Below are 15,081 nucleotides of genomic sequence, written 5' to 3'. Positions count from 1 at the left end.
TGAACATTTACATAAATGTTATGCTTTAAACATGAGAAAGAGCCATTCAAATTGGGAAGATACTTTTTCCCTATATAACAGTTCTGAAAAGGGTAAGCAACATCCACTTACTTAAAAAATATCTAGATCAGAAGACCACAGATTTCTTTTTTTTTTTTTTCATTTTAAATCAATCCTTGTTAATTGTACCATGTTGTATCTTTTACCTTCTAAGCTATAGATTGTTTTACCTTAATTAACTTTGCCTTTTTTTAATTGCTAAAAAGTTTAGTAAATATTTCCCATACTGCAAGCACAACTTACTGGGGACAAGAAAGTATATACTTAGTTGGATACATTATTTTCTTGCATTAAGAATTTTCACTCTTAAATTTTGTTTTAAGAAACATACTTCACGTTCAATTTCATGATCATTTAATTAGTTTAATATTGAACAGTATACTAATCTCAAATTAATAGTATCAATATTACATATTCAGTAATGAACCTCAGAAAAATTTGCATGATGGGTCATTTACAAAAGGTGCAACTTAATATCCCTTCTAGGGTTAGCTGTATTCATTTCCTACTGGTTCTATAACAAATAAGCACCAACTTATTGGCTTCTAACAAGAAAGTTACTATCTTGCAGTTCTATAGGTCAGAAGTCTGATAAAGGTCAGGTCATGAGTCTGAAATGAGCCACAATCAAGCTAAAATTAAGGTTTCAATGTGGCTGCATTCCTCTCCAGAGGCTGTAAAGGAGAATTCTTGTGTTTTCCAGTCTCCAGACAGTTCCCAAATCATTCTGTACTTGGTCATCCTTCTCCTTGCTCCAACGAGCAATATCAGATTGATTCCTTTTCACATGCTGTCATTCTGACCTCCTGTCTGCCTACTTCTTTCTCTTTCACATTCTTTTAGGATGACATTGGGCCTACCTGATCATGATAAACCAAGATTATCTCCTTTTTTTAGCACAGTTTAATTTAATTGTCCATCCTAATTTCATCTGTACACCTCACCCTCCTTTGACATGTCATAACATACACACAGATTCCAGGAATTAGGACCTTCACTTTTTGGGGACCATTGTTCTATCATCACATTAGCCTTCAGCGTAGTCACATACAGCCCTTACACATCATTTAAACTGTTTCATGCATTGTTGCAAATTCTCTTATAAAACTGTTGCAGAAGTTATTGTTGTTCAGTCACCAAGTCCTGTCTGACTCTTTGTGACCCCATGACTGCAGCACCCCAGACTTCCCTGTCCCTCACCATCTCCCGGAGATTGCCCAAGTTCATGTCCATTGAATCTGTGATGCCATCCAACCATCTCATCTTCTGTCATCCTCTTCTCCTACTGCCTTCAGTCTTTCCCAGCATCAGGGTCTTTTCCAATGAATCAGCTGTTTGCATTAGGTGGCCAGAGTATTGGAGCTTCAGCTTCAGTATCAGCCCTTCCAAAGAGTATTCAGGGTTTCAGAAACTACCTCACTTAATTTAGCTGAGATCATAAACATTCTAAGTGGAACTTGGTTGATAAAGTGCTAGTTAATCTAAACAAATGATCAGTTTGATTAAGAAACAGAATGTGATCCTAAAGTCATGAAGTTGTGTTTGTGTGTGTGTTTGTTGGAATAGCTATGTGAAAGAATGCTTTAATTGGCATAATCATCATTGATATAATCACTAATATAGTCACCTTGCATTTTTGCTTAAAGATCAGTTTCACAACATTATAGTCACCTCATACCTGCAGCTGAAACCAAAGATTTATATCTTAGTTCTTAATATATTTCTCCCACACTTCAAAGGCTGGACATATATTACTAGTAAGATGGCAAAGTAAAAACACAGTTTCTTAATTGGAGTATCAGCTACAGGAAATCCTTCATATCTATTCTTTTGTATTGCAATTTAGAATAATTTGAGTTTTCAAGAAGTAACATTTCTAGTTATCAGTAGGTGAGATACATTTTATGTTGCAAATTTATCAGGTCCTGAAAGAAAGCAACTCTAACATCAAAATTAAGTAAAGTGAAAGTCACTTAGCTGTGTCCGACTCTTTGCGACCCCATGGATGACACAGTCCATGGAATTCCCCAGGCTAGAATACTGGAGTAGGTAGGTGTTCCCTTCTCCAGGGGAACTTCCCAACCCAGGGATTAACCTAGGTCTCCCACATTGCAGGCAGACTCTTTACCAGCTAAGCCACAAGGGAAGCCCAAAATTCAGTAAGGCTAATAAAAATATTAGAAGGACTATATTGATGAATAAAATCCACAGGTAATTAAACCAATAAATTTGTGTCAATATCTGCTTTTGTGACACCAAGAAACTTTCTCCAGTTGTTTCTAACATCAGGTTCACATTGAACCTAAAATGACGCCTATAAATAGATAACTTTGAAAAAAGTAAACAGCTATAATGAATAAGGACTTTCAAAGAAAAACATTTTGTTTTCATTAAGGAAATGAATTCTTTATGTCTAAAATAAAACTATCCAAATGAAAAAGTTAGATTTGTGCCTATATGTGCCTGGAAGTTTATATTTCAATAATTTAAAATGTTTTCCAAGACAGTCTCTTCCTTGAAGTACATCTTCTGGATTTCAAGACCCTTTACACATGGGACTCTCTTCCTTCGTCTCCAGCTACTGGTTCTCAAATACTTGTGTTGGGTTTTCTTCATTTTTCCAACCTATGGATGTGGGGCTGCTCCACCTCCTGGTCTGTGTGTTTTTCATCTTTTCATCCACATTTAGTCTCTCCACTTTAAATGCTGTCAGTGGACTCACGACTCTTGGTTTCCTACCTGAGGAGATAGCTCTTCTCTGAACTCTACACCAGTGTATTCAACTGACTCCAGGACATATCCATTTGTGCATTTCAACCTAAAAATGTATAAAACTCAGCTCTTCCTATCTGCTGTCTGCCCTCCTTCCTCCACAAAAATCTGTTCCGCCCATTCTTTTCCTTCTTAAGAGAGAACTCCAGCCTCCTTATAGCTCAGGATATAGCAAATCAAATTTATCCTCACTGTCCACCTCCACATCTTATATAATATCAAGTCCCATCAGTTTCAATTTCAAGGTAAATCTGGAATCCAACCTCTCCTCTCCTCTTGACCTCTACTGTTTTCACTCTGCTGCAAGTCATCATCTTCTCTCTTCCAATGACTGAAATAGCCCCACAACTGCCCTACTTCTGTCCTGCTCCCCTGCAGTCTGACTCCAACACAGCAGTGTGTCTTCCTGAAATACAGCTGATGAGTAACCTTAATCCCACCCTCACTTTTAATCCTTATTTCCCAAACAATGTAATAAAGTCATCAGATCATGTTACTTTTCTGATCAGGGATATTTAATGCCAGCCAAATCTCCCAGGAAAAACCCAAGGAACTTATACCAACCATATGATTTACGCAGAAATTCTGGTTTCCCATCTCTCTGACCAGTATCTCCTCCTCTGCTCCATTTCTGTGACTTCCCTCCTGTTATGCTGGCCTTCTTGCTATTCTGTCAATGGGTCAGGCAGGTTCCTGTCCCAGGACTTCTGTTTTTTGCTTCTCACCCTCTCTGGAATATTGTTTGTTCATATCCATATGAGAGTTGGACCATAAAAAAAGCTGAGGCTTGAAAAATTGATGCTTTCAGAATTGTGCTACTGCAGAAGACTCTTGAGAGTCCCTTATCAAACCAGTCAATCCTAAAGGAAGTCAACCCTGAATATTCATTGGAAGGACTGAGGCTGAAGCTGAAGCTCCAATCCTTTGACCACCTGATGCAAAGACCTGACTCACTGGAAAAGACCCTGATGCTGGGAAAGATTGAGGGCAGGAGTTGAAGGGGGTGACAGAAGATGAGATGGTTGGATGGCATCACTGACTTAATGAACACAAGTTTGAGCAAACTGCGGGAGATAGTGAAGGACAGGGAAGCCTGGTGTGCTACAGTCCTTGGGGTCGCAAAGAGTCAGACATGACTTAGTGACTAAACAATGATTACTTCTTCCAAGGCTTTATTCAAAGTCACCTTCTCAGTAAGGAAGGGATTCTTAGCCATTACAGATAAAATATCAAACCACTACTCACTCATCTCTTCAAAAATTTCATTCCTCATTCCACTTCCCTCTTTCCCCTTAACAATAATCATGTTCCAGAAGTAATATAAAATATAAGTTCCCTTGTTTACCATCTCTCTTCTCAAATAGAATATAATCTCCACAAATAAATTTAATATAGTGAAGATGGAATTGAATTTGAGCTGTTTTTTTTTTTTTTTTTGCTTTAAAGATATGATAAACCTTTAAAAAAACAGTATTCCAGTCATCAGAATTGAAAATCCCTATTAAACAGACATTCAGAAATGGTTTAGTTTTCAATCAGTACCACAAGGCTTTCTCAACTATGGTTAAGTTAAATTGTTTCACTCAGCCAATAAAACAGATTCTACAAAAAAAATCAACACAACTGCATGTAACCAAAATAGCCTTCATTTATGTTTTCATGGTTTGTTCAAATTATATTGTGCATTGCAGCTGGAAGGCACTAATTACATATAATTTTTAAAATATAGATAATATAAACAATACAGAAAAGTCCAAGGGATATACATTACTGTCTTAATACAGTATCCAACTAAATTGATTTTTTTGAAATCCCTTTAAAAATCAGGATGCACATAAAATTTTGTATCTAGTTTAATATTATGTAAGTTTCCATAAACAAATCATTATTTAGATGTATTCACATTCTTAAATTACTTTTAACCTCTTGACAGATTTTTTCATTTGGGGATAGTTTGGTTCATTTGGTTCATTTGCTTCCAGAAGGTGCATGCAAGAGAATCTGCATTTTCCTTTTACTGTCAAAGGATTGCAAATTGTTTTCAAGACCGTTGTATAATCTTCACTTATACTAGGAATAACTATAAATAAGAATTTTTATCATATGCTTGCCAGCACTGGGTTCAAAAATTTTTGTAATATGATGATTCAATAGGTTAAAATGGCATCCTGTCTTCTTTTAAATCCCATGGATAACTGTGAGTTTAATCTTCATGTACTAATTTGTTTCCACGGTGTCTGACTCTTTGTGACCCTATGGACCATAACCTGCTAGGCTCCTCTGTCCATGGGATTTTCAGGCATGAATACTTAAGTGGGTTGCCATTTCCTGCTCTACAGGATCTTTCTGACCCTGGAATTGAATCTGTCTCTTCCATCTCCTACATTTACCACTAGTACCATCTAGATATTTTTATTTAAAATACTGTTGGCATCAGGTAGACTGAAATAATTAGATCAAGTGAAATTTCCAGTCACCTGGGATTGTACATAATCACATACAAGTCATATATTAATCCTAAAGGCCAAAATATGACAATAAATATCTATTTGAAGATACTTATGATCAGCTATACATAAAATGAATGGAAATCACAGTTGAATTCCTCTTTTCAGGGGAGGCATTTGCAAAGCCCAAATTCATTTTAATAGCAATTCATCTATCATATTCCATACAGTACAAATAAAATATTAAATAATACAGTCCTGGGGAGCTCAGATAAGTGAAATATTTTCTTTTTCAAACATTTCAGTCAAGTACTTTTAGGGATCAAGTTTTGTTCATTTTATTCTCAGATTACAAACAAGTTTCTTAAATTGATGTAGTCTAGCAGTGTAGAAGTTTATATATCAGAATATTTTCTGATATCTATAGAAGCAACACCTGGGCATGTGACAGTACAAAAGACCAAATGTTCCTCTTCTATTAATTCCTGCTCCAACATTTCCCCGCTTTCCACTTAATTCCCCTGAAGTCTGTTCTTAGAAGATGTACTGAACATAAAAGTCAAAAACTCACTATCAGCAGGATAGCAATACCAAGTTATTTAATTTGTGTTGGCTCTCTCTTTAGTCTTCTCTTAAAAATAGTTATTAACTCATTGCTGAAATGAATGATACTGCATCTATGCCATAATATGCAATAGTCACAATGAATAAAAATCAATATGGCAGGAACATCAACCAGTCTGAAATTCTCCCAACCTAATAAGACAATAAAGCTATACACCCATGTGTATGCCTAACATTGAACTAGATTTAAACATCAGGTCTGTACATAATGGTACTCTTGTTAAATACTTATGAATTCTCTATATACTCACATGCAAGAGACAGGCTATAAAATTAGTTGGGTATTATATAAACTGTGTTTATTGTATCTAAACATATATTTTTGTACATATGCTTATACGAGTGTGTGCATCTCTATACAACGACCCTCAACTTTAAATCTGTATTAATTTCTTAATTACATATATATATTATGTTAATCTATTCATTTAAAAATCACTTAAAAATGTATTTCAAACTGGTAATAAGAGTATCATTGAAGAGTGGATTTCAAGGTGTATTCTATATTTTTATATTTCTGTATTTTTAAGCAAATTATAAATGTGGATTATTTACGGAAGCCAGAAGTGCTTGTCCGACTCTTTGAGAACCCATGGTCTGTAGCCCACCAGGCTTCTTTGTCCATGGAATTCTCCAGGCAAGATTACTAGAGTAGGTTGCCATTCCTTTCTCCAGGAGATCTTCCCCACCCATGGAACAAACCCAGTCTCCTGCACTGTAAGCAGATTCTTTACCATCTGAGCCACCAGGGAAGCCCTATATATGAGAGGAAATTGAGGTTTATCCATAATATAAGTCACATATTTCAAAATGGAGATGTTCTATTTAATCCATGAAAAAAAAAATTCTAAGAGCTAATACCACCATTTCGTACAGATGATTTTTAACTACTCTGGAATAGCTGGAAGATTTAGCATGCTGAGTCAGTGCTCAACAAATAACATCAGAGAAGAAATTGAAAGGATGATAATTTACCAACATTGATACACACCTTCATAAATTACAACCCATTTTGATACTTTGTATTATTTAGTTCTCATGCCTATTCATATCCCCTTTTGCAGATGAGGAAAAATGGCCTCTATGCAGGGGACATGTGACATGAGTAATCCATGCCAGGATCTAATCTTTGCCATGTCTTCAGATCGTCATGCCTGGTACTTCTTTCCATCATGTTAAATGTATACCACCACCAGTTAAGAACTATGTTCTTCAAACCAAAATGCTTTCCTTTTACTTCCAGATCTTTGAGCATTATAAACTACTCGAAGCACATGGACTTACTAGGGTAAAAACCCCCTCCTGACATCCCAGCATACACGTGTCAAAATACTCATCTAAAAGAAGCGAATTTAAATGAAATGTGTCTTTAAACTCAATATCTACTTCCTTTTCTCAGCTTTTATTTCTTCCTATTCCCACAAATGTTAGCATATGACAGAGAATACAACCTAGATACTCAGTTCACAGAAAACAGATAATAATACTGATAAGCTCTTCCACAGTTTTCTGTTAGGGACCCAACAAAACACCTACAAGCTGAAATTTGTTCAAAGCAAGAGAAGGATCATTGTAGAACACATAAACTGAACTATACATGGACAATTCCAATGGAAGAGGAGAGCATTTTTGCCCCCTACTCCAGGGCAACTTCTTGAGATATTTTTGGTTGCCACAGTTTGGGGGTGCTGCTGCTGGCAAACAATCTGGGGGTGCTGCTACTGGCATCTAGTGGCTAGAAAACAGATACTACTAGGCATTCTACAATACACAAGAAAACTCTTCCACGTTAAAATTGCATAGACTCAAATATCAATAGCACCAGGGTTAAGAAGCTCTCATAGACATGTGTAATACAACTACAAGAAAGGCACATAATTAAGTAAACCAAGGAGTCAAAAGTCCTCTACTTATTTTTTTTTTTTTAAAGAGAAAGGACACTTTACACATGCTCTATCTTAAATCTCTCAATCTCTTTCTCTCACTTTTTACTCAACTACACTGCATCAGATACATGCACTTGAGATTAGTAAATTTTTCCAGGTCAGTAAGTTCAATGTGCTCCCCTAGTTCTGCTGAAGTGTACATGCATGTTTAGATTCTAAAGCATAGTTATATCAGGTTGCAAAATAGGTATACTTCAGTCTTCTAATCATCAAGTCAAATACAGGACAAGTGGGGCACACAAACTTGTGAACACGTGGCTTATATTTTACAGACCATAAAATGAACAAAAGCATAAGAATGATGTTTATAAAAGCCAAATGAACAGTATTTTATATTTACTATATATAACACCCTTCACATAAAGAATTTATAAACTTGAACCAAGTGATTCATTCATTCTCATGCTTCCAATTTATCCATCCAAACAAATAGCACATCAGAAGGAATAATAATTTTCAATATGCTTTATGTATAGATTTTGATCAAGCACTGGTGGCTATCAAACATGCTTACAGTTGTAGCTAATTACTTTTAACATTCCCTGAATAGAGTTACAGCTAGAGTTTCCTGTTAGCTACTTTTACTCTACAATTATATTCCCTTTGCTACTGGGTTATCTTTAAGTGGGCATTTTTGTTGCATCTAAAATAGCAAATCCTCATTTTTCTACCTCCCATCATTGTCAACATAGAAAATCAAACTTGGCCATTGGTATCATTTTATGTTTTCCTCCCCTTTAAGTTAGCTACCTCTGTGAAAAAGCATCATCACTATGTTTTATGGCATATTCCTCTAACAAGGTCCATTAAATGAATGCCTTATTAACTGAAGAAATGAGTTGAGCTGTACTAGGTTAATTTATCTTCAGGAAGTCTGAAATTTAACCTATAACAGAAGGCTTGAAAGAAACCAGTGATGATTGGTTCCTGAACCAGAGCATTAGACTACAGAACTAATTCTCTTCCAACATCACATCCTGCCTCTTTCCTCTTAACAAGGTACATACAAGATCTAGTCTGGACCTCTAACTCTTGATTCAGAATTATGTATTTTCTCTGATAAGACAAGTCCACTGAAACAGAGGCAGACAATTACTGCATAAGGAAAGCCCCCTGCTTTGAAAAATCTGTGGGTGATCCCAGAGTGGAAAATAAAGGTTCCAAAACACAGTCAGAGCCTGTAGGATATATATATATATTTTTTTTTTTTTTGGCTGCATAATAAAATCTTTCTGTGATCTGTCTCTCTCAGCTCGAAGCAGTGATGCCATCACCTGAGCAAACCAAAAACCAGAATAATTTTAGCTAAGATTTTCACTTTAGTATTTCTACATTTTTAGAAGGGAAATAGCAAGGAGATGTACTCTTGATTAATCTGAAGTTCTTTAAATACAGCAGGCACGGATATAAGGAAATACTTTAATAATTAGCCAATACAATTTTATCTTTCACCTGTTACATGACTGATTTTCCTAGTTCCACATCTGCACGCATCACACATACACACTCACATGCAAACATGCATAAGGCATAATTTTACCTTGTTTTTAAGACATGAACATTAACACGAAATAATTGTTATTTCCAAACTCAAGTCAGGTTCAGGAAGTTAAGAAATGAATCAGAGTTAACAAACAAAAGGGCATGTACTAAATAAAGTGTTTTGCTGAGCACAGGAGCCTACCTAATTCCTTTTCGTGCATCATTTACAGTGCCCTTTAAAAGAAAAAAGTTTCATCTTAAGCTTTAATAAGCATTTATGGAAGCGTTTCATGGGGTGGGGGGGGGGGACGCGAGGGGGGAAAACAGAAGAGAGAAAAGAGAAAATGAGCTTTGCCCTGCTGCAGCTTCAGTGCTTAGATACTGTGCAATTTTAGAGGATACTGGAAAGGCAATAATTAAGAAGCACTATGGAAATTTCTATTTCAACGTCCCTGTTTCCGTTCTGACAACGCTTTCCCTCACTTTTACAGACAGACATAAATGACAGCTTATTCTAATGTCATCACGATTCAAATGAGCCCTGCGGAGTATCCTTCCAACTTCTTCAGGGGCAAGACAGACAACAGCACATCATCCACAGATAAACATAAACACAGACCCAGCTGGGTTATCACACTCACATCCCATAGGCTTTATGGCAACGATCCTGGTTAAGGGGCAAAAAAAAAAAAAAAAAAATTGTTTTTTTTCAAATGTATACTAGCGCTAAGGCTCAGGAAGCATCATCTCCAACTTTCCCATTCGCGGCAGATCCTGTGAAAGCAACCCGGAGAGGAAGATTTCACCAAATACTGTATGGACTCAGCCCCACTGCACAAAAATCTTAATGTCACTCCATGGTAAAGTGTCATTCACGGAAGCCTTACCTTGGCTGACTTTGCCCTAAGTGGTGGAAAGGAACTTAATTTACGAGCATCATAAAGGGGACTTTGCCGGTGCTCGCGCTCGCCGCGCTGGTCCTCGGAGAGCCCGGGGCTGGCTCCGCGCTCCTGCGAGCCAGGCTCCGCGGCTGCAGCTTCCGAGCGCGCCTCTGATTGGCTGGCACAGCCTGTCCGCCTGATGCTCGGCTTCCCAGTCTCTCCTCCTTCCTCTCCTCCCAGGCTCTCGCGACCGCTGCCTTTCCCTCTGCCTCTTTTTTAATTTTTTTCCCTCCCATCGTGCATACTTTGGGGTCTGCAGAAATTCCACAGCACACAGATCGGACACCCTTCAGCCCCCTCGTAGCAAGGTCGTGCGGAAAGCAGCGCATTCATGAAATAGTATATATATATATATATATATATATATATATATATATATATATATATTTTTTTTTTTTTAATATCCTGGACCGGCGGCATCAGCTTTAGTTCTACTGCTCTTGAAAAATGACGGCCAGGACTCCGTGACAGTTTAGACCCTCAGTTCTCCGCGGGGGGAGGGGAAGTGAGGGACCAGAAGGGGTTTGACTGTCAGATGGAGTGGGAGTAGACACTGGGAGGGAACGAGAGGAAAAGCGGGCAGGGCAGGCACGGACGTGGCAGGCTGGTAATAATTTCTCCTATTTCCGTGCAAAGTCGTCACAGCCTGCTAAACATTCAACTGCTGGCTCATTCATCGGTGATCCCTAGTCCGGTGGTAGCCGTGAGATTGAGCTTGAGTGATGCCCTTTAACGCCTTACCCCAAACTACCCAAGGCGTGGAGGGTTTATATGAGCGAGAGCTTTCCCTTGGAGGTCAGCAGTATATTTGTGAAGACGAATAGGAACCGCAATTCCTTTCCTACTCTCCTTGCTTGTACCAGGAAACACACACACACACACACACACACACACAACTTCTCACCTCCCATTGCTCCAGAATAAATGTAAATGATTTGTAATGTACATAGCTTTTGATAACAAGGATTTCAGGCCTCATTGGCTATGTTCGCAGTTGATGGGAAATGATTTCAGCCCTTTCTTCCAACACAAAGTCACCCACACTCACTCATTAAGAACATCAAGCAGCCCCATTTAAAGCCGTGTAGTAAATAAGTGTAGGAGTTTATCTAAATGGAGGGATCATTTGGCAGATACATTCATTCAGAATTACACAAGACCCTCAGTCATTCCAGCCACAAAGAGAACAGCATTACTTGCTCTGGTTAGCTGATACTATAAATGCTCCCAAGCTAGATATGTGCTAGAGGGAACAGGCCCTCTACAGGCCTGAAAACGTGGATTCAAATTCTGTCTCAGACTGTTATGTATGTCAGAATCTGTCTAAGCTGTTTCAATTCTCTGAGACTACAGCACTTTCTCTTTAAAATCTGGAGAAAAATGCTGACTTTAGAGGATCTCTGCAAAGATTAAATAAAATCTGTGCAATTTTATTTTATTATTTATTTATTACGTTTTGGCACCCCTATGCAGCATGTGGGATCTTAGTTCCCAGACCAGGAATGGAACCTGAGCCCCCTGCAGTGGAGACACAGAGTCCAAACCATTGGACCACTAGGGAAGTCAGAAAATGTGTGCAATTTGAAGACAGGATGTTTTGAATCAACTAGTGTTATATTTGACTACCTTTATTTGGCTTGACTGATGGGGAATGTAGAGGGATTTAATTTGTTTTGGGGCTTGGGTACAATTAAACAAACCGACAGAAACCATGAAAGCAGCACTTGGATTGGATTATCTCTAACTGTGAAAAAAATTGCACATTTAAGTGCATTGTTGAGCCTAAGGAAGATGTTAGGAGTCAATTAGAATTTGAAAAACTCCAAAAATTTAAACTCTCAGGGAAAAGTTGTATGGAAACAATAGCATCAGAAATAATGAGCCAAAGTTGTATTATGTTTTGTATATTCTCTCTCATGCAGTTTCTGATTTAAATGAGATTTCCCTGGCATAGACATAAAATTGTATTCATTTGTGGTTATTGAAAAGGATCCACTTCAAATCTTCCTGTGTTGATGAAGGCCTGGGAGGACAAAGAAAGGAATAGTTATGAAAGATAAAGAGGATAGAAAGATGAACTTTTGGTCTGTGTGGGGTCATGTAGTTTAATTTAAAAATTCCATGTGACATTCTCTAGAGAAGCCTAACTCTTTTATTTGGCTGCATCTGTGCTTGGTCATATCAAACTCTTTACAACCCCATGGACTGTAGCTCGCCAGGCTCCTCTGTTCATGTGATTTTTCAGACAAGAATACTGGAGCAGGTTGCAATTTCCTCCTCCAGAAGATCTTCCTGACCCAGAGATTGAACCTGTATTTCCTGAAGCTTCTACATTGAAGATTTTTTATCATTGAGCCATCTGGGAAACCTTTAGCTGCCTTCAGTTGAATACAATAGAATGTTTATCAGTTTGCTACAAAAGCTTTTCCTAAGACACCAGCACTGAGCATCCTAGGGACACACTTGAAACTGATGTGTTTTTGTTAGCCTTCCTTGGTGGTTTTCCCTGGATAAGATCATAAGGAGCACATTGAGTGAACAGACATAATGGAAGCCAACAGGTACTTGGTCCTGAATGGGAAGACATGGAGAAGGATCTGTGAGCTTCACCAAAAAATACAAAATATTTCCAGGAAAAGAACCCATTCCCTGAGGGAGGATTTATATCCATGAGACAGCACTCAGATTAAAGGCTTCAGTAAGACTCTCCACAAACCCAATGATGAAACATACAAGGGATTGAAATGGCTTCTGAAGTTTGCTATTCTGAATCTGCACTGACTTTCTCTAGCCCTAGAAAAGCCAGCCCATCAGCCACTTAGTGCGTCTCTTCTGTTTTCAGGTTAAAAAGCAGAAAGTACATGAACTTGTGTGGAACATGCTGCTTGGGGAAAGCCAGGTGGTAGGCAGGTGCTTATTTCCACCTTATGTCAAAGATAACTTCAAGAAATTGGACAATGCATCAGTCAGCAGAATTTATTACAGAGTTAATCTCTGAAACTGAAAGCATGGACGTTTCTGATCCCGAGTCCCCACTTATGTTACCTTGGGAGAGTTATAAGAATCACTTTCGCTAGTGACAGGGAAGCATCTAACATGAGATTGATGCTAGTCAGACTAGAGAAACTCAAAAGATAAAATTGTAATGCTAAACTGTGGTGGTTCTCAGAGAGTCAGACTCAGGAAACTGTCTCTTTAGATGCCATCTCATGTTTAGTTTTACCCTGGAAATTCAGGAGGCTGTGTGAAGTTTTCAAACATAAATAAAGAAGGAATGTAAATGAAATGTATAAATATCCCTTGCTATAATTCAGTGCTTAGGACAATTAACTACACAAACATGGTGCTATGATTGAATTTTAATTGAAATGATTATTGAAATTACAATAATAACGAGAAAGTGATCAGATTTCTGTGTAAAGAAAAACAGCTGGTAAAACATGAAGCAATACAGGATTTCCTTTGCAGCTATTTATGTGCTTAGGTGACTAATAGTGCACTACATATTTTTTTTAAAGAATAAAAGAAAATTTACATTGATAAAAAATAGTACCTCTATGAATATACTTTAAGATGACCTAATAAAATTAACCTTTATTCATTCAGATTATAAATTGCAAAGCACTGGGGAAATACTGATGCAAAAAAATTAAAAAGATCAAAAATATTTCAAAGTTAACTATATGTATAATTAATTTTAAAAAAGTAGTGCCTTCCTTACTCAAAATAATATTTAGATTAATAAAAACACCTTTTTAAAGTTTTCTTCAGTGCATGTAACTATCAAAATAATGAACGTGATTTGATCCCATGCTGCTGCTGCTGCTAAGTCGCTTCCGTTGTGTCCGATTCTGTGCGACCCCATGACGGCAGCCCATCAGGCTTCCCTGTCCCTGGGATTCTCCAGGCAAGAACACTGGAGTGGGTTGCCATTTCCTTCTCCAATGCATGAAAGTGAAAAGTGAAAGTGAAGTTGCTCAGTCATGTCTCACTCTTAGCGACCCCATGGACTGCAGCCTACCAAGCTCCTCCGTCCATGGGATTTTCCAAGCAAGAGTACTGGAGTGGGGTGCCATTGCCTTCTCCAATTTGATCTCATGGGCAGTGTTAAAACCCTTATAAAAAAGTAACTACTTCAAGCTAGGGTCCACTAGTTAGTATATTTTCACTTATCTTTGAACCCAGTGTCCTTATTCTATCACTTATATAGCAACAAGTATCTATTTTATGGAACTCAGACGTATATACTATAATAACTAAGGTGTTTTACTTTTCCCTTTGTCAGTTTTTAACCTTAGTTTCTATAGTATATACATCTGAGTTCCATAAAATAGATACTTGTTGCTATATAAGTGATAGAATAAGGACACTGGGTTCAAAGATAAGTGAAAATATACTAACTAGTGGACCCTAGCTTGAAGTAGTTACTTTTTTTCATAAGGGTCACACAAAGAATATGCCAGGATTTTTTAAAATAGCTGAAATAATGTCAATAAAGTTGGGCAATTTGATAAAAATAAAATAGTGCAGTAAGACAAGAGATAAGAAAATATTTTCCTAACTTGCAAAAGCAGATTGAACATGGAGTCTCCAAATTAGAAATTACTGAACCAATGTGAAACCTGGCCAAGTTATAAGGTTACTTATTAAAGAGATGAATGGACTAGTAAGGCAAGAAAACAGTTAAGTCACCTGAGTCTATATCACGTTCACATAAGTCATTTCAAAATAACCTACTGCTTTCTATGACAGACATGTTAGGCAGGAACTCGGGGAAAGCCACATGACATGGTCTCTCTATATGTCATC

At 37.5% G+C, this 15,081-nt stretch overlaps 1 protein-coding gene across 6 annotated transcripts in view; it reads right to left on the bottom strand.

Annotated features, from left to right (window-relative positions):
- Window positions 1-15,081, bottom strand: part of CDH18 (cadherin 18) — a 1,275,757-nt gene that overhangs the window by 595,285 nt on the left and 665,391 nt on the right. The window contains exon 1 of one of the 6 annotated variants that reach the window (XM_025270676.3): window positions 10,219-10,460. The exons of the other annotated variants lie outside the window; for them this stretch is intronic. The gene's annotated coding sequence lies outside the window, so the exon portion shown is untranslated. Of the gene's footprint in view, window positions 1-10,218; window positions 10,461-15,081 lie in introns of those variants that run through there. 6 annotated transcript variants of the gene reach the window in all.

Source organism: Bubalus bubalis, chromosome 19, assembly GCF_019923935.1.
Source record: "Bubalus bubalis isolate 160015118507 breed Murrah chromosome 19, NDDB_SH_1, whole genome shotgun sequence".
NCBI classification, from domain to species: Eukaryota; Metazoa; Chordata; class Mammalia; order Artiodactyla; family Bovidae; genus Bubalus; species Bubalus bubalis.
This window is presented reverse-complemented; position numbering and strand designations above follow the sequence as displayed.